Raw genomic sequence first — 27,029 nt, 5'->3', positions numbered from 1 at the left:
CCTAATGAGTGTGGTTGTGCTTGATAATCTCAGATTACAGGAAAGAAAGTTTCTGAGGATTTAGGACAATTCAAGCAGAAAGCAAGAGGAAGGTGTAGTTCAATTTGAACATATTGTCTTTAGTTTGGGTTTCGATATCAACTTCTGATAGTCTTGATCGGGTGGGAATAGAAACTCACCCTGTTTAGTGCCGCATTAATTATTTTGTGAGCAACCGGCGATTTTATAATATACATGACCCTGTGGTTATATGAATTATTTCAAAGGTCAAGGATTAAAGGGTAATCCATTTCCACCTACGAATGAAAAAAATTAGCCAAAGGCTTTTTATTTCCTCCGTAATGAAGACGGGTTTATTTAGGTTTTATCTGCATTAGGAATATTGTGGGGTTTATCTTTTATTAAATTTTGTTTCTGACGAACCGCAAAACAGTCGATATACACATGTAAACGATTTAATTCACATGCTGACCAGGGTGAGTATAAGCTGGAAACAGGAAACTTAGCGCTTTAAGGATCAACCGTTTTGTGGTGTTTTTTCGTAACAAAATTGTACGATTGGATATGAACCTAGAAATTCAATTGTCTATTGCTTTTCAACTCGACCGCAGACGTCCATACGCCCGGTTGAGAAACGAGAAGGATAAGTTTTATAGTTTGAATGGGGTTATAACCCACAAGCTTCGCAGGGAGTGCATATGTAAGTAAGTATCAAATACATTAGATACCCCACTGAGATGATGACCCCCTTTGAATTGCGTATTGAAAATTCACTTGCCGGCTTGTCGCAAAAGACTTGTAGGCTAGCAAACTCGAAATTGCGAAAGACCTTGAAATGTCATCCCGGAGGCTACGATCTTGGACAGAAATTGGTTTTTGGAATGTACGTACTTTCCTCGGCCACGATATTGAAAGTCCACAGAACTCGTTATCTTCAACTTGAGCGGGATGTCCAACACTATAAGCTGATAATTCTGAGGTTAGAAGAAATCAAATTCTTGCGACACTGTCTGTGTTGGACTAATGGATAAGGAAATGGCTCTATTACCTTCGAGTCGGCTCTGGGCTGCAAGATTACACTCCAGAATAAGGAATATCCCAATAGTTTAATGTTAGGAACCAACGGAGATTTTCGATACAGAAGAGAAGGAAGTTTTCTATAAACAACTGAATGAAGTTCAGAAGAGGCAACCCAAAGGTGATAATGTGGTTGTGATGGCTTATCTGAATGGTACCTTACCCGCATGTGTGATGGGGAAATACGGTCCTGGGAATAATAACAATAACAGTGAGATTTCGGTTTACTTTTGCAGCTTCCACTACTGTAATCGGTGGCGCATTGTTCGAGCATTGCCACAAGGTCAGTTGGGTTTCAACAGACAACTGGGAAGTGGGCAATCGCATTGATGTACTACAATTAGCCCCCAAGCTCATCACTAATCGCTTGCTTTCTTATTTTTACATTGGTAACCCCGGTGCAACTCACATTGGACACAGTAGATTTTTTAGTCAGCAGCGGCTTTCATACTAGACTACGCTTGTGTCTATAAACATAAAGGTTAGTCAAACGAACTTGCAGCTTGCAGAAGCACCTTCATTCCTACTGGGAGCAAAGTAGGCAAAGTTGTAGGATTACCCTAGGCATGGATTTTCTTCAAGACCGAAAGCCTGTTTTCTGATGTCAAAATTATTAAAAGTAATCATGCCGAGACAATTCTGTTCCCACAATCTAGTTGTGGGTATCTTGCAATGCCAAGCTAATGACGAAAGGGAAAAGGAATTCATTTTATGATTTTTTTCGGCCTCCGTAGACGGAGGGATCTCGCAGTGCATGCAAAATCAAGTGGCCTTGAACTCATAATAGATTGTAATGCCAACGCTTAACATATTTGTTAGGGGAATAGTAAATGCAGCCATGGAGGAGACAAGCTACTTGATTTGATCAGTTCAGTCCTTTCAAATGAGGCAAACTCGGTTCCCTGGTAAAATCGAGAACTGTAAAAACTAAAGAATTCAATAAGATTATTTCTGAAGCGTGCCTGAAAATGCAATAACAATGAAGATTGGCTAATATTCCTTTAGTGCATGCCGTGAGGAACTAAAAGCCGAAAGAGAAACTTCAAATTTATGGAGAGTCCATAAAAGGAGCGGCAAGTTGGTCCTCTTAGAAAACCGAATGACACTTTCACGAACTCCAGAGTTAAGTCTGTACAGGCTCTTTTGGAGGTGCCCTATTCAGAAGAACAAGTGGCAGAATTGGAAAGCAGAGTTTTTGTAAACCTTTCAACATGAAACTATTGCAAGGAGAATGTGCCGGAAGAGGCAATATTGATTGGTTTTACAGTAACTGGGTTTGATCGCGGCAGTACTGCTTTTAGATCTTTTGGCGAACTAGATGTGGCGCGGCAGGATTCGCGGCATTCGAAATTTATTTTGAATGTTGCGAATACCAGCGGACAGATGACGTCATCGGCGCTCTCCACTCAGTTTAGACCTCGCTACAGGGGTGAAGAGCAGAGTAGGTGACGGAAAAAAATGTGAGATGTCAAACTCATATTTTTCCTGGCAATTAATTTTTCGCTCAACGTTGAGTAACCAAATACATTCATTCAATCTCCAACTTATGTCACAGTAAAAAAAAGACGGATATCAAATATTGTAATATGGCGAATATTATTGGTGCCTGTGTTGCCCTTCATAATTATAGTGAAAGAGACTTGAATACTGAACGGAGAAATTCATAAATAACACGTTGTTGTCTTATAACTTCAAAATTGGTGACCCCGACGTGATCTGAACACGCAACCTTCTTCCCTACTACCTCCACTAAAGAAAGAAGGCTAATCCGAAATTATTGTGGAATTGTGAACAAGACTAGGAAATAGCAGTGCAAGAGATGAGAGCAAAACAATACACCGATCCTGCATACTGAGAAATGGGGAGGCGAAAGCATACAAATTACTATGGATTGGACAAGGCTTTCATTTTACGTGAGGACTAGAAGCACATTATTTTTTATGGTCTCCGGTTCATAGAGGAGAGAAACAGTTTAAGCTATACCATCGACGTTAATATCGGACGTGGAGGAGACGCTGACATTAAAGGTAAATTGGAGCGACCAAATTTGTTTGAACGATAATTATATCATATATGAAACAACTATCAGCATTTTTTCAGGTTTTGTGTGAAACAAAACCTTATAAGAATCGAGTCGATGTCTCTCTGCCCGTCTGTCTGTCAGTCACATCCGATTTATTCGGAAACGGCTAAACCGATTGTCACGAAAATTGGCAAGAGCGTGTGATCTGATGTTCTCTTTACATATAGCAGTGGCGCCATTTTGTGTTAAGTTTAAGGGGGGCTCCCCATACATATGAATGGAGATTGCAAAATTTTTTTTAGCACTATGAAGCCATGTGTATCAAATGAAAGGGCTCAATTAGTACATTTCTAAACTGGCCCCATATCTGATATCGGGTGAAAGGTGGGGGAGAGAGGGCTCAAAATATGACCACCAAAAAGTGTAACAGGTCTCGTTCTCAGAACCTATTCAACCGAAAAATTTTAAAAGAGGTGCATCTGTACGAAATCTAGATCTCAAAATGCATCCGGTTCCCATATCTGCACAAATAAAGTTAATAATAGTATATTTTCAAATTTAAGAAGTCTTAGAACTTACAGTGAATCGACAACTTTTACCTATTATAACTTTGTCCACCAAACTTGGTAGGATCATATATTTCAGAATTTTAGGATGAAATTAAGGGGGCTTTTCAGTGAATTACTAAAAATTATATTATTATACAATACTATAACATACAATACAATTAACATGTCATTTGTCGAAAAACATATTTAAAATTGCGAAACGCGTTCTTCTCTTTCAACGATTATATCTCAGTAAATTTTATTCGTTCATTTTTTTGAAGTAACAACTGCGATTAACCATTTAAGTGTATTGGGAAGTTCAACAAACTTCAAACTACACAATGCTTAGGAAAATATCACGCTTTATTAGGAGTATCTGGAGAAATAGTGAATTTGTGAAACGTGTGGGAATTGCAGATGAGTAACATGAAAGCCTAGTACTTGGTAGTTATGAAAATCTCTAGGAAACTTGAATGTTTATTTAACTACCTGAGTATATTTAGGCAAGTACCTTAAAATAATTTTACAACTTCTTGTCTAAAATTAATATATGTGCTTCCCCGGCATATCTAACTCCTTCAATTAAAACATCTAAGAGAGTGCATAACACGATTGTCTTTAAAGAGAATCATCCATCTGAAATCAACCTTATCATCAAATGGAAATATTTGGATTCCTTAGCAAGTAAAGACGAGCCTTGAAGATATTGTTTGGCTTAATGAACGCTTGAGAGCTTCGTATAAAAGCTTGAGTAGTTACAATATACACTAATGTATATGTCATTAGCATAGATTTAGTACATATAAGCTACATGTTAGGAAGAGCTCAACTGTGCAGATATGTACCAGGTTGGTTAATAAGCTTGGTCCTTAGATAAGAAAGGCGCCATTCAATGGTTTGGAATACATTTAATTATTCAACATATCCTGTTTGAACTTCAGTACACTAGATTTTACTCTGAAGTGAGAATCTGGAAAACTCTTGAAATCTTCTTACAATGAAAATCATTTCCCACGCATGAATTCTTTGAAATGTGAAAGCAACCGAAAGTCAGAAGGAGCTGAATCTAGTGAAAAATGTGACCGCAATTCGTTCTTGAATTCATTGATTTTTCTGATTGTTTTTAGTTTGGGATTGGTCCTGTTGACGAAAAGTGCATTTTATCTTCCGTAAACAAGTTTTTCTCGAGAATTTTTAAATCAAACCAATTCAAAAGATTACAATAGAAATCTGAGTTTGTTGTTTAATCGGTTTGAAGGTAATTTCCTTTGCATCACAAAGAACTGATACTGCACTTTTGTCACTAATTCCTTGGCCCTGACTGGTTTCAGAGGTGCCGAGCTTACACAAGAGACGGGCAGGTGATGTATGTAAAATCATCTTTAAAAATAATATTACATTATCTTAATACACGCGATTCAAAAATCATCAAACCTTATACCATCACAGTATTACCTCACCACCACCTAGTAAACAAGTCGGGAAACCGGAAGCTAGACGCTTCAGGTATGAAAGGTTTTGTGTATTTCTTTTATAAAGAGATTTGAGTGTACATTTGTCCCATTAGCATTTAGCACGTAAAATATGCTTATATTACGTGAAAATAGTTATTTTTAAGTGATATTGACATTCATAGTCTTGAATTTGCAGAGGAGCGACTGTTTTGACCTAGTATAACTTTGTTAGTAATAGTGCGATTTTCACCAAATTTGGCAGGATCATGATCTATACTGTAGCCTATATTGCTGCAAAATTTTGTGATCCTAGGGTGAACTTAAGGGGGGTTTTCCTGTCAATTACTAAAAATTATAGTAATGTACTATTATTAACTTTATTTGAACAGGTATCGGAATGGAGAGTATTTTGGAGCCTAGGCACCATATAGTGGTAATCCCCTGATTTTTTTAAGATTTTTTGATTGGGAAGTTTCTGAGAATGGGTTCGTTAAAAAAATTACCACTTTCAACCCCCCGCACTCCCAACCTTTTCAGCAAAAGTCAAAACTAAGACCGGCTTCGAAAAGTACTAATCGAGACCTTTAATTTGATACTATAAAAAGTGATGATGACATTTCTCTTGTGGTAACAAATGCTTTGTAATGTCCGCACCGTTGTGAAACCACTTACAAAGGAATTACTAAACATTACAGAGTAATACTGTAATGGATCAATCAATACATCACATCGCTCTTGCTAATACAAGTGGCGGTAGCGGCTGTCTAGTCCGATGCCAGCTATCGCTTGTTGGTTTGTAATGTTAAAATTCCCTTTTCTTCTGGCCTGAATGACTGGTTTCGAGTTCGCGTACGATAGCTTGTAACTACGGGGCAAAACTGCAATGCTAGGCAAAGGAATAGAAAATACATAACTTCCAAGTGATAACGTCGGTGGAAGAGTAGTATAGATTCCAGGGTGAAAACTTGGATTGTTACCTACGAAGGAGCATAAAATTTGAAGGATGACTGCTCAACCAATACCAACAGTTCTACTACCAAACGCTCTCTCTACCACCACGTGTTGATCGCTGGTAGTTCCTTCCTAATGAAGCACTAGAGCTGGAGCATGAAGAAGGCGAGTCCTCCGCGCCTTAAAATAGGACAAGCTACCAGATAGTCCTCCAGATTGCAGGTTAGGTAGGGTTGGCCAGACGACATGGAAAACAATTGTAACCAGAACAGCAGCTTCGAACTGGATTGATTCAACAACGACGGTGCCGGCAATAAAAAGGGACAAACGATTTGCCCATTTTCTAATATAATGTGTGGTCCCTATACAGAAAGAAACTACTTAGCAGCTGCCGATACACTGCCACAATATAGCGCTGATGTCATATGATTGCAAGATATGCACTGGACAGGTAATGGTTTCCTGAAGAAGACCCATTACACCATATATTTTAGCAGCATTAGAACGAACCGTCGGAGCTTGACCCACATCTGGCGTGAAAATCAAACTTGGCGATTTTAACAGCCCAGAAAGATTCGTCTCTATTTCCATATTTATGGGAGACGTTAGCTGCCATAGCATGCATAAAAACAACAATGGCAATGAATTAGGTATTATTGACCCAGTGCCAAAATGGTTGTTGGAAGTACCTGGTTTACGCAGAAAGTAGTCACTGATAATCAGATGAGAGTAAACATTGAAATTACATATAACAAAGTCCCACGTAACACCTATAAGAGACAAATGGATGCCGTAATCAGCGCAGCTAACAGAGGTCCTAACAATGAAACATGAATACAATCCCTCAAGTGCGTTATCATTGGTGCAGCCATAAACATATTTGGTACCAGTCGCAAAAACGGTCTGAACCACTGGTTCGGTGGTGTTTGTAAGCAAGCAACGGAATGGAAGATTGTTGCATACCGGGCAATGCAACAATCTCAGAACCTTAGAATCTAGGCACACGTAGCGAGTTAACACGAACCCTTTGAAGTGGGAAAGCGACTTGATGGCCGAAAAAGAAAGCCTGGGAAAACCAAGAGGTGAGGCGTGAAACTTTTACTTACAAGTGAAGAATTGGTTAAATATGTAGGCAGCGCTTATCCGGTCTGCGACACTTTTAATAAAATTTGGAAACACAAATATTTCAATATAAACATCAAGCTGAAGCTGTTCCCCGACAGTGTTTTCTCTGTGTAGTAAGAGGGGAGAAAGTAGTATATGAAGAGGGACCGCTACTGTTACTTATCATATAATAATCATACAGAATGCATCGCATGCGAGGAACCAGCGGAACTTTTACAGATCACTCAACGAATCCCAACAGAGCGTCCAGACAGTCCAGTTTTCGGTAAAGGAAGTGAAAGAATATTGGGGTGGACTCTGGGGGCTACCCGTCCAGTATGTTGAGTGTATTACCGACGAAGGCACCCGCCATGTCACTTTGCCGGGCACGAATTTTGTGGATGTTACCGAAGAGAAAGTTCGACGAACCATAAACAGCTCGAAAAACTGGAGGGGCCCAGATCTAGATCGGGTGCAGAAGTTCTGGTACAAAAAGTCCACCAATATACATGGATAGTTTATACACAGCATATATCAAGTCATGAGTTGGCCGGGGGAATTTCCTTAAGAAGGACGCGATGCAGGATCTCGCAGACACAAGGCCGATTACTCACTTACCAGACCTCTACAAATTCATAACGTCCATTATTAGTGGAAGGGTTAATGCGCACCACAAGATCAATAAAATTCTGTCCAAAGAAAAAAAGGGCTGCCAAGTTGAATCAAGGGGTTGCAAAGAGCAACCCATTATCTACTCGGTAGTTCTAGGACAAGCAACTAGAGGTCAAAGAAATCTCTTTAGTTGCTATATCAATTATGCCAATGCTTTGGACAGCATCCGCACACCTGACTTATCGATGTCCTACGTCTGTATCGTATTAGTCCCAAACTATAAAAGTTTTAGGCGACAATCATGGGAGAGTGGGATACCACCTTACCAGTGCGTACGTCTGAGGATACCAATACCCCAGGAGCCATTCGTATGCGGAGAATAATTTTCCAAGGGGATTCATCGAACCCCCTTTGGTTTTATATGGCGCTGCACTCCTTTTCACGGCTACTAAATTATACTTGAGGGAATGGTTTCGGAATCAAATATGGCTTACGTGCTAAGTGCGTGGTTTATGTATTCGAAATATTGTTGCACACGAAGACCGATCTGGAAAACGTTCAGCGACAGGTATGGACTATCATGTCCAAATTCCGAATGCATTACTCAAAGTCTGCCGCGGAGCGAGTGAACCTGTCTCGTTCTATCGGAGGCAGGCGTGTGGTTGACGTTCCAGCACAGCATCATCGCCAAGTACAGCAAAAAGCAGGCGAGTCCCTTACATGCGGTCATTTGTAAAGCGGATTACGGGCTGACTCCACTTAACTTGAAAGATCGATCTTTCAATCTTCTGAGTGGGTTGAAGCCAGACGAAGAGGTATCGATGAATGAAAGTCGAGGACAATTCACGGCAAACACGTGAATGGCCTTTGGCAGCCATCTGTCGAACAGATGACTGTGTGCTGGGGAGTTCTTTGCTGCAACAAGGGGTTAATGTGTGTAGAATGTGTGGTTCGGCGTTAGAGTAATGGCACCGGTTAAATACACGAACAGGTATAATGATGTATGTAAGTTTATTCGTCAATACCTTGCAAACACCGGAGACATGTTCGGTTTACCGATATGAGCCGCAGGCATTACTTGACAGTTCTGATTACAGCATATATTGGGACCGGTAAGTACTAAGTACTCGCCCCATGCCGCACAATAAGCCTGACGTGCTGTTAGTTGACAAGACCGGTCGCTCCAGGTATACAATTCATGTTGCATTGAACGAAAATACGTGGAGAAGAAGGTGAAGTATGAGCCGCTGGCACGGGAAATCAAAGAAATTTGGTGTATCTGGAGGATGGTTGTAATTCCCATAATATTGGTAGCTACAGGTGCTATACCTAAATCGCACACGGTTTCCTTTAATGTCCTGGGACTTCTACACAGTCTGGCTCGAACTATGCCGGATTACACCATTTTGAATATGTGCTCGATGTTACTGGGATTTCTCGACGGATTCTCCCGTTAACCTACCAGTGTTTAGTGCTAGTATTAGGTAAAATCCGGCATTTGTGACAACTCTGAAAGTCAAAAATAACGTCCCCCGGTGATCCTAGAGGTGGCGTTGAGTGCACGGTTGCTAATCTAGCAGGAGTTGATATGTGTCGCTTGCCACACATCGAGATTTCTCAGACTACTTGATATTAGGTGAACTTTAAAAAAATTTAAAGTGTGATATCATATTATGATGATATTCTCGGGGTGAACATGTAGCATCCCAAGAGTATCTCCGGCTTCATTTTCACGTAGGTCATTATCGGATCCATACGCAAGGATACATATAAATTTGCAGCATCATCCACAAATCTGTAAGGATCCTCTAGGCCAATTCATGTTGACTCTCAACATTTGGGATGAAAGGGGCTCTTGACAACAGTTACCAAGTAGGTGGCATAATCATTCAATGTCACTTGGGATAAATTGCTTCAGGATTAGTAGTTCCAAACAGTTACTTTGTATGTCGTACCCAAACCGAATCACATCTAATAATATGTTATTATGCAAATCAAGTCGAGAGCACTACAAATACCGAGCCCTTTTCAAAGTGTCAGTTGCCACTTAGACAATATAATTTATGTACGTACGAATAAGCAGATAAGGCCCAAAGTCGCAAGTAAACCAGCTTTCAACTATCTGCATAACTTGGTGAGTTTATAAAAGGGGCCTCGCCATCGCCGGGAGTAATCATTTATGTAGATGAGCCCCAAATAGTATACTGGAAGCGAGCAAATAACTATCAGGGGCAGAAATAAATAATAACTGAATAATAACAGATCTATGAGGTTGTTCGCCATGAACTATGTTGCTTACTTTTCATTTAAACTCAGCCCGTTCATAACAAGCTTACTGTAAATAAGCTTGTGAAGAATTTTCGCACATTTTTCAGCACGTCAGACAGGTCACACACTTACTTCAGCTTTCATATGTACCAACATCCAGGATCTCCGGGAACGTGCTTGTTCAATATTCTGTTGGTGTTCCGTTTCAAATTAAATTCTAAATCGCACTGCACTTTTACTGCTCCTTCAACTCGCATTAAATTTCCACTGCACTTGAAGTAGATCCTTGCTTCCTTTTGAGATGATTTTTCCTTTGAGCACAACACTAAGAAAATTCAGAATTATTAGAACCACCCCGTGAACACGATTATTATTTATTCATAAAGAAATGCAACGTAATTTCCGACCAGGTGAACAGGACTTTTCCCAACGAATTGTTCGACTATGTATGTTTGTAGTCCTGATGCTGAGTGAAATTTTGTTGATGGAAACTTCTATCGACGTCATCAAGTGTCGGAGAAAATGCGCATTTCTGCTCCCAGATAGGGTTGCCATCAAAGATGTCATGGCGAACGGATAAGACTATGAACGTTTCTGGGATGGGAGTAGGAGCTTGACATCGAGGTTTGACATTTGGGATGCAAAGGTGGAATTTCATGTTATGTTATCGTTATGTTGTTCTTATTTAAGTAACTATTATACATACATGCACATGACCTACGGCCAGCTAAGCTCATCAAATTGGTAAATTCATACTAATAAAATATACGTGAGTTTGAAAAAGGTCAAGGAGGTTTAGAACATGCGAAATTATGAGAAAAATGAAAGGATAACAGTACGTTAGTTTTGACCATACTACAACATATTGCAAATAGCGATTGACCCAAACCGTAAAGACATATTTTGAATCAACAAGAGAATTTTAGAGCTCGTGTGGGTAGTGCTAACAATGTAGAAGGTTGATTTTCGCAACGAAGTTCCTATTTATAATCGCCCAGTAACCAAGTGGTCAAAGGGCGCTGGAAGCGGTTCAGCTAAGTCTTGAAAGACTTTAATGGAAATGCTAATTAGTGTTTACTGTTCACTCCTTGGTGGAAAATAGAAAATCCACACCGTCAGATTGTGCCATCATCACACTTAACGCTGGGCAAGTGGTAAGTTCACAGCAGCGAGACAAACACAGACACAGACGACTAGGACTCGAACCCAGAGCAGCGAGATTGGGAGGTTGAGGCGCTACCCCCTCAACCATCGCGCCCTCATGCAAAAGCCATAACGGGTTGCTTTGTTTGTTTTCAAATGATATTGAAACAGAAAAAAAAACAAAAATGGAAGTAAAATCATCAGTCGTCAATGTGTACAAGAGGAGCAAAGCGGCAAAGCTTGACGATCTTCTCCCTTCGAAGCTGCCTTGCAACTTTGGTATTTGTTAATTACCTTCAGACAGGAACCGCACGAGCTAGTTTAATTCAATTTGTTTTGTGCCTCAAAGTTCCGTAATTATTAGAGGGTTAAGTAAAGCAGTCACTCGGGAGAAAAGTGAATCTACTCACATCCTCCATATTATGAGCACCACAATGAGAAGCAGGACGAATGTTACAGATACATGCAAATAAGCATAAAGTGTATTAAAAAAGGCTTAAACTGAATTTCTCTTTCCAATCGTCTACCTCACAGACATGCAATTTCTAAGAAGCTGTTTTTGCAATACCAACCTCCTAGAGCACTGCGATAATTCGAACAGTATTTGAGTGAGATCCGCTGTTACAATTCTAATAGTTAAAATAATCCTGAAAGCAATAAACACCTCCAAGACCAGATCTTCCTGATCTTCCTGCACCGAATATTTCAATATTATTCGGACCATTGTTGAGTAGTGTATGGAGTTTAGATCTCCACTCCACATATTATTCATCACTTTCTGGAAAACTTTCTACAGTGGAAATAAGGAGTACAGAATGTTGCATGCAATGCACTATTCTGGAGATTCCGGCATATCACAGCACAATTTCAATGGACGATGTCCTCCCCACCTTGTCATAGACCTCGGCAAAAAGGCTCTGGATTTGGAGAAGGGGGCTAGCACACACTATAAACAAATGCCAACAAAATGAAGCTTCTCAATCTGAGTAATCAGCGCACACGTCCTATTTATATCCTGAAAAAAATGGCGAACACTTAGTTACGTTCGAGAAAAGAAACCTGTGAAGAATTTTGACACCTTACAGGAGGTTCGGCTGATTCGTATCCTTCATAACAATGATATTTTGTGAACGATACCACAATCTTTTGATCGTGGATAAATCCGGCTCAATAGGCTGCAGTGAATGGACCAGCTCATTCGTAAGGGTGAGGATAGTGTAGGCCGTATATTCTATAAGGATATCTATGATAGAAAAAGCAGACATGGCAGTCATTCCCTCCGATGAAGCGCACTAGGTATGCAAATTATGAGGTCAAAACTGGATATGGTACTTAACTTCCGAAGTAAGAAATTTGCACCCACAAATTTGACCTATTATAACTCCGTTAATAATTTGGTGGTAACGTGCTCAAAAGTATAGCCTAGAATAAACTTATGGGCGTTCACGGTCCATTTCCGAAAAATATACTTATAATGAATATGGTAATGCACTATTATTAACTTCATTTAAACATGTATCGATATGGAGAGTATTTTGAGGTCTAGATACCATGTGCATAATATAATCATTGGCGCAACAATCTAATTGGATCTGGGCCTTGAAGTGTGTTAAAGCACTTCATTCAAGAAAGTAACGGTACACTACAGGATAGCAGTACCCTGTAGGAAGCAATGTCGACAGCATTGCGCTCGCCCGAGGTTATTACCCCGATTTGATTGAGGTGATCATTCACAGCTGAGTCGAGTGGTATCCGACGACAAATCACGATACAAATCCCACTGTCACCAACGAAATTTGAACCGCGGCATTCCGTACGACAGCCTTTTGCTCTAACCACTCAGCTATCCGGACAGCTATCCAGACATCCCGTGTGTCGGATCCGGGGAATCGATCTTTTTTTGGCATCAATTGTCCCAATCAAGTTTAGAATATATGGGCAAAATGATTTTTTGATATTCGGGGTTGTTCCGAAATCGCAGTGATACCTCGATCGCCGTAATAAAGCGCGTATTTATCGGTCCGAATGACGTTCAATGACTCTGGTAAAGTCATGAAAATTGAAGTCACTTGTGTTTCTTCAAGAAACTTAGGTATAGCAGATTAATGGTCAGTTAAGATTTTATGGTTAAAAATCGCATTCTACTTTTTAAATGCGTTTTTCTCGAAACTGCATGTTGAAAATCTGCTGCCACCATAGCCCAAAATCTATCCAACGAAATTCTTTGAAATTTTCACCGCTTATTGGGAAAATATTTCCACGGTCCGCAAACTAGGGTAATTGCGATTCATTTGGTAGTTTTTTTAAATCATTAAAGAAGCCTTGAAAATACACTAAAATCTACAAAAAAAAAAAAAACAAGTTGAACGCGGCACCAACAATTTTGCTTTTAATATTTTTTAATAATCCTAGTTTGCGGACTGTGGTCAAGTCGCACGTTAAAATACAGTTAATTGTGGGACAGTTAATTGTGCAGTCCATTTTAAACCTATAGAGGTATTTATGGTAACGCCCATGTCCCGTGAGAAACTACACGAGATCATAGTTTATCTCACCATGCGTTCTTTGTGTCCACACCTTGATGCTAGATATCAATCTGTAAACCGCGCTAACCTTATGAGGATTGCATGTGGTATACAATGTAGTTGACCAAATTGGCGTTGCATAGAGCTATAAGCATCCTACGAGTACATCGTGGGCTTCCGGAATTTGACAACATCCTTGCCAGGGTCATGCTAACATTGGACGCCTTGGTGCAAACATGTTGTAAGTGCTACTTGAAATTCAAACTCGCATTTAGCATCACTCTGATACGGGCAGTAGTTTCTTTCCGCCGTTCGTGATAAGCACCGCCTCTACTTTATCCTCTGCAAGTATAAGATCTGCATCTTTCAGTCACTTCTTTATAACAGCGATTGCTTCGAATGAATATATTTCTACATCCGCCAGATCTTTTGTAAAAACAACCATCGCTATGTCATCGCCGTAACCTACTATTGTGACCTCGCTAGCAACTGGGACGTTAAGGATATAACTAGACATAATGATCCACAAGAGCGGTCCCAGAACAGAGCTCTATAGAACACCCGCGGAGACAATGTATTCTTTGGTTCCACTATCTGTGTCGTACCAGAGCCATCTCTCTGCAAAGTAGCTATTTTCTAGCGCAATTAAATAATTGAGTACACCAATCGCCACCAATGACCTCCTTATAAGGTTCCAACTGGCCGAGTTGAACGCATTTTGCACGTCACAGGTAATCACAGCACAACACTTACCAGTGCCACCCCTTCCGTGCATCGCATTTTCAGCTAAGCCAATGACCAATTTGATGGGGTTAACCGTTGATCTGGCCGTACGGAAGCCGAATTGTCGGTCTGATTAGCCTCCCAGACTTTCTACAGCCAGAAGCAATCTGTTGTAGATTATTCGCTCTACCATTTTCCCCATAGTGTCAACTAGACATATGGGTCTGTAAGAAGATGGTTCACTAGGAGGCTTACCAGGTTTAGGCAACAACACTAACCTTTGTTTTTCCCATGTCTCGGGAAAGATCCTATCAGCCAAGCACGCTTTAAACAACTCTACGAATATGTCTGGTCTCGTCTTAACGACCAGATTAAGGGCTTTGTTTGGTATGTCGTCGAGGCCCGGAGCTTTGTTGTCTCCCAGCCTACCGCAAATTTCCAGTACTTCTTTTGTCGGGGACTGGGGGTATTAAAGCCACATCTAAAGATGTCTATAGACTGTAACCGCTTGTACTTTCTTGGGGGAACAAACCCTGAACGATTATCAGGAAGTCGGGACATGGAGCTGTCTAACCTCTCAATCTCGCCATCACAACCCTTCCTTGAGCTTCCTTTTGAGCTCGCTGCTTTACCTCCTGGTTAATCCCACCCATTGCTCACTGCGCCGCTAGTTTAGCTCAATGACACGCCGACCGAAGATCAGACAACTCACTATTCCAGCAGTAGTTGGACCTTCTACTGGAGAAACTATAACGCCTAGGCATCGATGAGTCGCATGTCGTCGTGATATACTCCGTAATATGGAGGGCTTTCCCAAAGGTGTACCAGGAATAGTGTCCTGGTCCAACCACGTCAATTGCTTTCACAGACCAATCTGACGTTCTCCTCATTCTTGGAGGACTAACAAAAGTGATGTTCAAAAGCGAACTGGACCCCCTTCCCGGGAAGTATTACCTCTCGCCCGATGTCCGTACAAGAGACACTTGAGGCGTCTCTTTAACGAGATTAGCTCTTAAAGACGATCCAGCCAATATGGACCTTCCCGACATCTAGCAGTTCTCCCGTAGCTTCTGCTGGTAGAAAGATGGTTGCCGTCTGTGTGCCTGCATACATCTTTCTAAGGCTTACAATAGATGCTTCCTGCAAGTCGTGCAGCTTGAATTGCTCCGCGGAGGCAGTGCAGATTTTCGGCTTAGAAGTGACCTGATCTAGACCTTTGCACTGTATAGGGATTCCATGGTTTTGAGTACGCACGGCAGCACTTTCTCCAAGTAAATTTTTTACTTAGCTGCGAAAATCTTCGGCTTTGGTCTCTTCTTTTTTGACTTTTTTGGTCCAACATTAATCCAGCCTTCGTAATCCTTTTGAGACATCCGCTTCCTTGGTGTCGCTAGTGTTTTAGGCACTATTCTCCCTTCTACCGAGGTTTTAGGCCCCTTCTTCAAAGCTGGCTCCAGCTGAATACTGGATGTTCGTTTTCCTTTTCCCGCACCCTCTCTTTTTTTTTGTTGTTGTTTGTAGCATTAGATGCCACGATGGTCACCACCAGGGCACTGCAGTTGAGGGATATCGACGATCTGGAGTTTGCTTGCTCACTGACAAAAGCCGCCGGTACTGGGATTCCAAGCCCCTGCACTTTAAGTTTATACACCCTTCTCTTCGTACATTTTTTTTTTCACAGAATATTTTCATGTGAGGTATCAAATGAAAGGGCTCGATTAGTACTTTTTTGAAACTGATCTTATTTTTGACATTGAGTAAATCATGTTGGAATCAGGATTCGAAACGTGCCCCAAAAAGTGAAACAGGTCTCGTTCTGAGAACCTATCCAACCGAAATTTGAAAGAAATCAGTGATGCATCCATACAAAACCTAGGTCTCAAAATACATTCAGTTCTGATATTTCCACAAATAAAGTTAACAATAGTATATTACCTTGTTTTAAAAATTTTCCGCAAAACGGCCCTCAAGTTCATCCCAGAAGCGCATTTGGCATCAGCATAGGCGATAATATAGGACATATTTCTGAAAAGTTTGGACGCATTATCAAAGTTATAGAAGGTTAAAGTTTTGCACTTCAGGGTAAATTTATTGCACTCTAAGACGTGAAAGAATGAAAGAATTCTTTGTATTCTTAGCTATGTACGAATCGAAATTCGGGCATAGAGAGTTTCTCACAGATGATCACAAAACCTTTATACTCGACCCGCCCAGCTTCCAGTATTCCGACTTGTTTGTATCTGTTGCAGGTTGACTTTTTCCCATTTGCTAATAATATTGAACTCCCAGTGCGAAGCGTATGAAGTTGACTATTATAACTACAGCGCTTTCCAGATCAAATTATTTATGTAAATGGCTTTTTAAAAAATAAAAGGCAATGTCATTTTCAACCATGTGCACACTCTGCACATTGCACGCATCGTTGCTCACATAGAGAAACACAAAACCTTTTATACCTGAAGCGTCTAGCCTTCGGCTTCCTGGCTCGTTTTTCAGATATTTGCATTGAGTAGCTTCTGAGAACAGATGTTAAAAGCAACTGAACCATTTTGGACCTTCGCACTCCTCCCCTTTGTAATCGATATCAAAACTAATATCGGCTTCGGAAAGACCTAAATAAGACCTTTTATTTTATAGCACACGCAACTGTACTCGGTGAACAAATGTTTCATGACGGGGGACCCCCCCTCCCTCCCTTAAATTTACTGTGAAATTATGTTGCTCACTGCATACAATGGGACTCCCACCTTCGTACCAATAAGGGCAACCGCTTCGGAGGTAATAGTTATGACAGACAGGGAGATTGACAGATGGCCTCTTCCATTGGTAACTAAATTTTTTTCCCAAAATTCGCCGACATCTTTTAACATAATTTAATTTCACGTCTAAGATTGGGAACTTTCCTCCTTTAATATTCCTGAAAACTACTACACTTACACAGCTAACGCATCAACGCAGGGCAGACTCAAGTCCTCGTTGTATACCAATGACAACCAATTATTCGCGATGGACTGTTCGTCTAGTACTTGTACAGTGCGGATTATTGTGGACATAGTAGCAGCTTTCAGCGTCCAACACCAATGTTCCATAATTTCATTGGACTGGCAACGATAGATTATTATTGAGCGCTTTCAGAGTCTAGATTCAGCACGAATCCCAAACATGATATCAAATCAACTTGACGGAAAGCCAAAAGTGTAGACTGTTGTAAACTGTTGCTTGCTGGTTTCAAAAGCAAAAGTGGCTTCCACTCAATCTTCAGTTTTTAGACCAAATAAATATTTTTTCAAAACTGAATCGCAATATACAGGTAAAAAAAGTTAATTTTAATCATTCCCAAAAAATGTTAAATCTTTTACCGTTCTAGGCCTTGGGGGATCTACGATTACTTCTACCTCATCTGGAGCCGGTTTAATACGTTCAGGGGTGATTAAATAGCCAATGACGTGTTTATGTATTTTATCAGACTATTCTCTTTAGTATGATACTGACGTTTAACATTTTAAAATGCAAAAGATTGGCACAAAAGGGACAACTTTTATCTATTATAACTATGTTAGTAATAGTACGATTTCCACCAAATTTGGTATTATCATGCTCTATATTATACGGGGAAAAAAAATTTGCAATCTTTTTTTCAAGTATAGGACTTAAACCCAATGTGGAATTATGTATGCAAAGGAAAACACAGGCCCCACCTTTCTACCAAATTTCGTACTAATTAGAGCAACCGTTTCTGAGATACTAGGTGTGATAGACAAACAAACAAACGAACGGATAACCAGATGGACAGACAGTAAACTGATTTTAATCACGTTTTGTTTTACACAAAACGTTAAATATGGAGACCCTGTATAATCCCCCACCCCTGTATAATTATGTATACCACATGTTAGTCTATCAAAAGTTATCAAAAATGGACACTCATTAAACTTTTAATATAAGACGCTATTGTAATAAACTACCTGCGACCGTTGCTAGCCTTTGTTTACTCCAAATCCACGGAGAGCAGATGAAGCGGCCCCTGTTTCAGAATGATCCGCAAGGAGCTGATGTGCTTAGCATAGGAGGATCCAAAGCGGAAGCTAGCTTACTCTCTGTCGAACAGGTCTTCGAAACGTTCCTTATACGTCCCGGGATTATTTTAGCTATATTTTTGCACACCTAGATATCCCTTTAATTGCCACACTAAGAAGGGTGACCCTTTTGGAGTCTTAGTGATCATCCCTTCTTCTACTGTTTGGGAAAGGGGTGGGAGGGAAGCTCCAACCGGAAAGCTGAGAAAGCGATCGCTGTGACCCGAGCGGTCATTAGAAAGATCTTTACGTTAAACTAGACACTCGATATGGCGAGAAAGATCTGTGCAATGAGAGGCATCGCCTTCTCTGTAATGAATTTCTGGATCAAGAGTAAGCGTTTGTCCATGTGCCCCACAAACTCATCTGGTAAGCTTTATGACAACACCTAGTGCCAGAGGAACTCTTGAAGTTATAGCAGGTATATGGAAAGTTTCTCGTGTTTCTATGGGTGTTCATCAAAGAAGCATCCTTTCACCATTCTTCTTTCTTCTTGATATGGTCATTGTCACACTGCTCTATGCAGACAATGTTTTCTTAGTGTCATAGCAAACCTGTTCTCGAACTACTGACCGAAAAGTGGAATGATCGCATCACGCAATACGTCTGAGAGTGAATCTGAATAAAACAAATTTTTTGACGACGAGTCTATCTTGCTAAATCACGCTCTAAATCACCCAATACTAGCACAATGACACTGCTAAGTTGCATATTGTTGCTCATAGGAAGCCTGCACGATTGCAATGCGCCTTAAAGTGAACCGGCATCTAGCAGTCAATATCCTGTTTGAAACCAGCTCCAAAATCATGAGTAGGCACCTTGTCGTAGCGACATTTTGACACCAGCAACTCCCATAATGAGAAAAATTGGAAACTAAACTTCGATCGGTCCGCCGACCGCATTATGGCCTAAATTTTCCAAAAAGGGTGGGAGGCAAAGCAGAAGGAAACTTCAACCACAAATAAAAGAGGTTCCAGGCTAAATCTTTTCAGTTAGAACCTCCTTTCCCGTCTCTATCAGGAACAGAGGAAGAAAGGATGTGACGTGAACGCGTCGATCTAATGCCGGTGTGTGAAAAGGGATTCGTACGAAACAGACACGGTGAGCCTGGGAAAGCTCAATACTAACTACTAAAGTTGCTGCACCACCAAACAGAGTTGAAAAACTAGGGATTTGATCTAACAAAATTTGCGATATTGGATGAGTAAGGAGGGCTGAGATCTTCTTCGATGGTAAATCTACAAGACCGAAAGCCTCTGTTCTGATATCAAATTTGTTAGAAGCAACCACGTCAAGTCAATTGTAAGTGCAGTACTGCGGTTGTCGTACATGTACAGGAATTCCTAACGTGAATACAAGAGAATTGAGAAAATTTCGAAGCGAATCTGCTTTATAACAAACTGTCAGGAATTGGAAGGCTGTGCACCCTGAGCAGGACGACTTGGCGAATACCTCCAAAATCGTTCATGAATATAGAACTGATTTGAATTCTATATCTAGTCTGCATATGTGATCACCGTGGCGTAGAGGGAAATTAAAACTCGGATACCTTAACAAAGGAGGGTTTAATTTCTTCCATACTATGATTAGAATGAGCAGTTGGAGTGTCAGTAGCATTGACAATTGATGTTACCAAAAACAGGCAGCAGGCTTTCTACGAGGACAAGTGGTAGAGCGCCGCTGAACATATTAAACTTTACCTGTTAGAATAATACAAACATACTTCAAGTTTAAAATTGATAGACCAATAGCTTGCTCCAAACTACAATTTTATTTTATTATGTATATATATATATTTCGGGAGCAACTTACTCCCTTCATCAGTACAAGTTTTATCCCCTCGGAAAGCAGAGAAATATGCTGAAGTTTGGTAAGCATTCTAACTGGACATATCGGAAAAGGAGTATTACATGATAGTACATATCTCCCTGTCCAGGAAGCGGAATCCGCGGAATACTTTGGATGTGAGTGCACTGCCTTTAGCGCATGAAACATCAGATATTTGGTATTGATGAACTCCAACTACAGCGAGTAGCATAATTTCCACTAAGAGAAATCCTCAGATGCATAAAGGACTGAGAAATTTGTGGCTTTAAGGTTGAGGGAGTGTAGAGCTTATCATCCACTGGATTGGAGCTGGATCAATCGGCGAGAAATTTTCTTCCCCTGTTTTCGGTCAACGCACCCGTCTGTTACGCATTCAACAAGGGCAGAAGCAAGTGGTCAGGCAGTGCCCATTCAGGAAATCGAATTTTAAAATAGAAAATTGCAAAAATTATTTATATTTTATATTTTATCTAAATAGTAATATTCTTTCAATATTATTACTCACGGACACTATGGAGGAGGCTATCGAATTTCTATAAAAAAATACAAAATAAAATAAAATACAAAAAAAATATTTTTAATATTTGGTAAAAATAAGCTCAATTTTCAATTAAGCCTCTTGTTGGTAAAATGAAGCCTGGTTAAACGTAATATTAAGAAGAAAAATACTATTTAACATTTAATCATCGTGACACACCAAAAATATTCTTTTTCCCACGATCCGCTGGGCCGTGCCTTGCCAAAAATGACAGTTCCACAATCCAAACTTCTTGTTTTTGTAGAGCCCAATTTCGCCTCCGATCAACGATCAAACTTCCGTGTTATACTCACCAATTATCAATACCCAAACATAGCATAACCACAATAACAAATACGACAGAAAGGGTCCCAGGAGGTTATTATGCATACAACAGCTGGCGCTATGCCTAAACAATTTAGGATACGGGAAGCTGGGCAATTTACGTATAAATGTTTTGTATATAAGATGATTATGGAAGAAACTCTTTCACGATTTTCCATTTGTACATGGCTAAAAATACAAAATATTTCTGCCAAACTCCAAGATGCACACATGTGCATCCATATCAAAGCCATAAATATTGTGCTCATCCTAAATAAACAAACATTGCCTATTACCGTATGCCGATGCGTACATATACATATAAGTGCGCATCTAAATTGTTCTAACGCATTTCCACCTTACTTCGTGCACAAAAACATACATATATACGTGTAAATTAAAAACCACTGGTGCCAACGCACTAACATGTGCACTACCAGTAAGCTTCACATATACATACACCTGTTTGCCTCGAGTAGTTGACACTGATATACAAATAACTAAAAAAAGTCAAAAAAAACCTAAAAAGGTCGATTTACACGAACGAAATATCAACTGGTCCCCTATTCAAACCTCTATGGTATCACGAAGAGCGCAACCCAGCGGGAAAAATACAACGAATGTCAGTGTTCACTCGAATGAGAAATACAATTTCTACAAGACCACCCTTAACGGCTAGTTCTACGTAACTGATCTATGACAGCACCAGATACCAAAGAGAGGGATCTGAAGATGAGCTATCGTGAGATGCTGGGAAACACTTTTGGCTGTGTTAAACTGGGTAGAAATCTCTGAAGTACCCTCTACATATGTGCGAAGTCTTAGGAAGTTCGGTTGCGCCGTTTCAAAAAATCGACTTTTTAAATATTTCGAATCTATATGTTACTAACAAACATAATCGTTCACAAGATATGGGTCGCCATTCACAGCCAGTTTCTATCCTTTCACACGCTTACGTGGCACACGGGAACGACGTCTGTATTTACTAAAAAGAGATGGCGAACCAGTTTCTTTCTTTTTTTCACACGAACCTTTTCCTACGTTTGAGTGTGGGTGAACTTCTTGAAGATGAGGAAGGAGAGCTCTATGGAGCTGGCATAACCGATGTAAGTTTCGACAATCGTGTTTAATTTCATTGTTTATTTTTAAACGCATTTCCCCATAAGTCGTGTTTTTCAAAAGCTTTGGCAATCGCTTGACTAGAGTTTTTGGAATATTTCATGTCTGTAAATTTTTAATTGTTCAGTAGAAGTGCCGCGTGCGCGCCCGCGGACCTCAGCTTTTTGAAAAAGAAAATTCCCGCTTTATAGTCCTTTTTAGCTCGAAAAAAATGCTAAAAATGACTTTTCTGTTTAAACATCCACAATTTTGAGAATTTTCATTTTTTTTCAAAAAACTCGTGTCTGCGGATAGCGAAAGGATATAACAATTATAGAAATATGGTTTTTTTCAGTTTCGTCCATCTCAACTTGAGGAGACCTGCCAAAAAGTCGGGTGTAATTTTGTTACCTTGGCGCAGTTAAGGCCACTTCAAGACCAGAATTTAAAAAAAAAATTTTGTTCAATTAATAAAAAGGAAAGATGGAGTGCCCGGATAGCTGCGCAAGGGTAATGCTGACACATTACCTACTACAGTGTTCTGTAGTGCACCGTTACGGTTTTGAATGAAGTGCTCTAACACACTTCAAGGCCCTGATCCAATATGGATTGTTATGTCAACGATTATTATTATTATTAAAGATGAACGAACATAGTAACAAGTCGAGAAACCGGAAGCTGGGCGCTTCAGGTATGAAAGGTTTTGTTTGCTTCTTCTGTGAGTATATTTGAGTGTAGAAATATCCCATTTGTACGTAGCCCGTTAAGAATATGCATTTAGCATGTCAGATTTAGTACTTCGGGTGGTAAATTTACACAGTAAAGACAAATTTGAGCCACTGTAACTTTGTTACTAATAGTATGATTTTAATCAAACTTGGAGATAATATGCTTCATATTATATTTTATACCACTACCAACGTTTACAACTCTGAGATTAACTTAAGCAGGTTTTACTCAATTTTCCCAAAAATATGGTAATATACCATTATTAACTTAATTTGAACAGATATCGATATGAAGAGTATTTTGAGGCCTGGGCACTATATAGAGCAGCTTCATGATTTCATGATTTTTTTTCAGATTTTTCGGTTGGGTAATTTCTGAGAATGGGTCCGTTAAAGAAATCATCACTTTGCATCCCTCCCACTCCCCGCCGTTTTAACGAATCTCAAAACTAAGACCGGCTTCGAAAAGTACTAATCGAGACCTTTCGTTTGATACCCCAGATGACTAGGTTTTGTTTTACAAAACAAGTCAGGAAACCGGAAGCTAGACGTTTCAGGTATGAAAGGTTTTGTATATTTCTTTTATAAAGAGATTTCAGTGTGCATTTGTCTAATTAGTATGTAGCACGTAATATATGCATATATTGTATTATGTGAGAATATCCATTTTCAAGTGATATTGACATTCAAAGTCTTGAATTTGCACAGAAGCGGCAGCTTTGACGTATTATAACTTTCTTAGTAATAGTACGATTTTCACCAAATTCGGTAGGATCATGCCTTATGCTGTAGCCTACATTGCTGCAATTTCGTGATTCTAGCAGGAACTTACGGGGGTTTTCCAGCCAATAACTAAAACTTATAGTAATGGGCTATCATTAACTTTATTTGAACAGGTATGGGTATGGAGAGTATTTCGAAGCCTTGGTACCATATAGTGGCAGCCTCGTGACTCTTTTCAGATTTTTCGGTTGAGTAGTTTCTGAGAATGGATCCGTTAAGAAATGATCATTTTCAACCCCGCGCACTCCCCACCTTTCCAACAAATGTTAAAACTAAGACCGGCTTCCAAAAGTAAAAATTTACACCCCTTTTTTCCATGTATGGGGACCCCTACCCCCTTAAATTCGACGTAAAAGGATGTAACTCACTATATGCGTAAGCGCTCACAGTTCCGACCTTTATACCAATTTGATGTCAATCGCTACAACCGTCTCCGTGTGACGGACAGACAGATAGACAGTAAACCGATTTTAATAAGGTTTTGTGTTTATAAAAAACCTTATAAAGTATCTCAATATCTTGTTTACTTTTTCTGCAATTCTAGCTCGCAATTCGGGTTCGTAACCGGACGACCCCTTAAGAAAAAATCTTAGTACCAAGCGTGTGGGCAGGATGTTTGGTGTAGTTGCTAGCGCTTATTGGCGATCTGTCTAGTCCACACACTTGACAACCATCAACAAACAGCCATAACGCAAACATGTGGACAGGGTGTTTTGCTTGGGATGTGTCTGTTCGCTTAACGAACCTTGCCGACTTGGAGCGAACTACGCCGACGTGGAACGTTCATTGAGTTGCAGCTCACATTGCTCGCTTCTGCAAGTTTCGAGTTTCCCAACTGCTCGGGGTTAGAAAACAATACTTTGCTTTAGAAATGAAACTTGAACGGGGTATTCACTAAACTACAATATATTAGAGTAGCTTACGCCATGCAACTTGCGAAAGTATAAGAATAATCAGCTTGACCACGAATAAAGAGCAGCTTTGGCTTTAATCAAGTTTTTATTTCATTGCTGAATACAGTTTGCGAATATATATCTTATTATGTAAATGAAATGCTTGGCTGTTATTGAGACTAAGGAATTAGATCCTAAAAAACTCCTGTCCAGAAATATATCTAATATGTAGATGCCTTCGATTCTAAGCAGGTATTTTAGCTGTATAATAAAGCGCAATCAAATCCACTTACTTACTTTTAATGGTTCTAGCAGTTAAAGGATTGCAACCTGGAAGACGAGAATAAACATTTTATTTATTTATTATTGTAGGTAAAGTTATTTATTGACGCTTATCTCCTTCAAACACAAAATTTTGCTAAATGGCAACACTTGTCCAGTGACAGAGTCAAATAAATATTGTTCCCAGCTGAGTGGGGACATGGAGAAATTTCAACGCATGCTCTAAAATTCAAGCTGTATGTTTGTCGCGTGCCAAAATAATGCAACACAGCAAAAGATGCCTTCAAACCAGATACGACAGGAACATTCCCAACGGCAGGTGGTAGATAGCTCCAATGTCGACCTCCCACTGCTGTGAATGAAAAAGCAATTGAACTAATACTTTTCTGCGTGAGCAATGCTATTAATTTGAAGAGCACCTCGTGGAAACACCAGCAGAGCACATCATCTGGTTGAAAGTAGGTCACCAGGACGCCGCAAGGGCCCAATCGTCGAAGGACGTATATCGCTAATTTTACTACTTTATGACTATTTTGCGGATAGCGTACATCGATAAACACAGAAGAAAGGAGTAGCGTTCTGGAAATTTCAATTTTATCTTGGAAGACTAAGACTGAACCCTTTCCGAGTTATTGGACTGCGTATGGAGCCTTTGTGTACTACGGAAGTTCGGCAAAGTTCGTGGAAGTAATCTGAAGATAAGGCGCATTGTGTTTCGGAGGAAAGATATAGAATTCCATTCATTATTACTAATGAGAAAATTGGAAGTATCCTTTTCGGAAAAGTTTCCAGATTTTCTCCGTTATGTTTTAACAATAAGCCGTGTGGGAAGAACAAGATGGCATACACGAAATATTTCTCCGCAAAAATTTTAAAACTTATGTTATATGAATATATATTGGAATAAATTTCAACGCAGAAATACGTAAATAATTGGACCAGCGAAAATCAACGTCCATTATCCATACTTAGATAAGATTTTGTGGAAGTTAAACATTGTGGGAATCTATTCATAACTTGCCTACCTAGCTATTTGGTTGCCTGCTTGTTTACGGCTTGGAACAGTGGCTTAAATTTTTGCTGCATTTCAGGAAGTTCACCATAAGAAGGAAGAGATGTTTTTCTTTTATTGTAGCCGTGTGAAGCATGAAATGAAAGTACCTTTTGCAATAGGAGAAATAGGAGGTTTTACAGTGCCTTGACGAAATCGGTATGGTGCTCTGCAATCAAAGCCTGGGTCATGCATGCTGATTTAACACCACCAGAATTAACAAATGAGAAGGGGTGATAGGTGGGTACTCTATGCTACGGACCGAATTGGATCACCAATTGGGACCACATTCATATTGGTCGATGCAAAGTCTACCCAATCTCTACCGAACTAAGAAGTACGGGACCCGAGTTGAAGCGCAATTCAACGTTTGAGTCCCGGAGATCTTTTATTTAGCTTGAACGTAACCACCAACCTCATGAAACTCTTACTAATCGCCACAATCAAGCTGAAAGTACATAAACTAGGAATTCTCCTGAAACATGGAAATTCAAAGGGCTATCCCGGTTCCCATGGTACTAGTATATCCCTAATAAGGTTTCGTTACCGAAGCCACTTCAGATGAATCCCCGTGCAGATCGGGTCTGATCGACCTAATTAATCCTTGGAGCAAGCAAGCCAAAGTGAGTACAGCGTTTCCCTGTGCCACTACGTTGACGTTGGTTCGGTCTGGCCGACAAGGTTGCTGCCCATCGGCACCTCAAAGCACCTGTCTTAAAGTGCAGTAAATTTTTCGAAGTAGCCGACGTTAATCCACTATAATTTGCTTAATGATAGTATGATTTACACCAAACCCTCTAAAGTTGATATGGTGCAATGCTCGAGTTAGTTGGGTACCAGCTCCTTGATTTCGTTGTCCTGGATTCGAATCCCAGCCATAGTCACTTTAATTCTGTAGGCTCTAAGATCCACCTCTCCTTTGACGGAATACTGATGAGGGAAAAATGCTTTTTCAAGGAACAAGTCGAAAACTGGAAATTGAAACTTCAGGTATGAAAGCGTTTTGGTATTCCTAAAGTAAA

General features: G+C 40.0%; 1 protein-coding gene across 12 annotated transcripts in view; it reads right to left on the bottom strand.

Moving 5' to 3' along the window:
• LOC119656207 (kazrin) overlaps positions 1–27,029 on the bottom strand; it is a 414,592-nt gene that overhangs the window by 226,548 nt on the left and 161,015 nt on the right. For 7 of the 12 annotated variants that reach the window (XM_038062602.1, XM_038062657.1, XM_038062661.1 and 4 more), the window contains one exon: positions 24,972–25,004. The exons of 1 other annotated variant lie outside the window; for it this stretch is intronic. The gene's annotated coding sequence lies outside the window, so the exon portion shown is untranslated. Of the gene's footprint in view, positions 1–10,068; positions 10,458–24,971; positions 25,005–27,029 lie in introns of those variants that run through there. 4 more of the 12 variants (XM_038062628.1, XM_038062646.1, XM_038062635.1 and 1 more) reach the window with 2 other exon arrangements.

This window comes from Hermetia illucens, chromosome 1, assembly GCF_905115235.1.
Source record: "Hermetia illucens chromosome 1, iHerIll2.2.curated.20191125, whole genome shotgun sequence".
Taxonomy (NCBI): domain Eukaryota; kingdom Metazoa; phylum Arthropoda; class Insecta; order Diptera; family Stratiomyidae; genus Hermetia; species Hermetia illucens.
The sequence above is the reverse complement of the archived record's forward strand: the minus strand, read 5'-3'. Positions and strand labels throughout refer to the sequence as shown.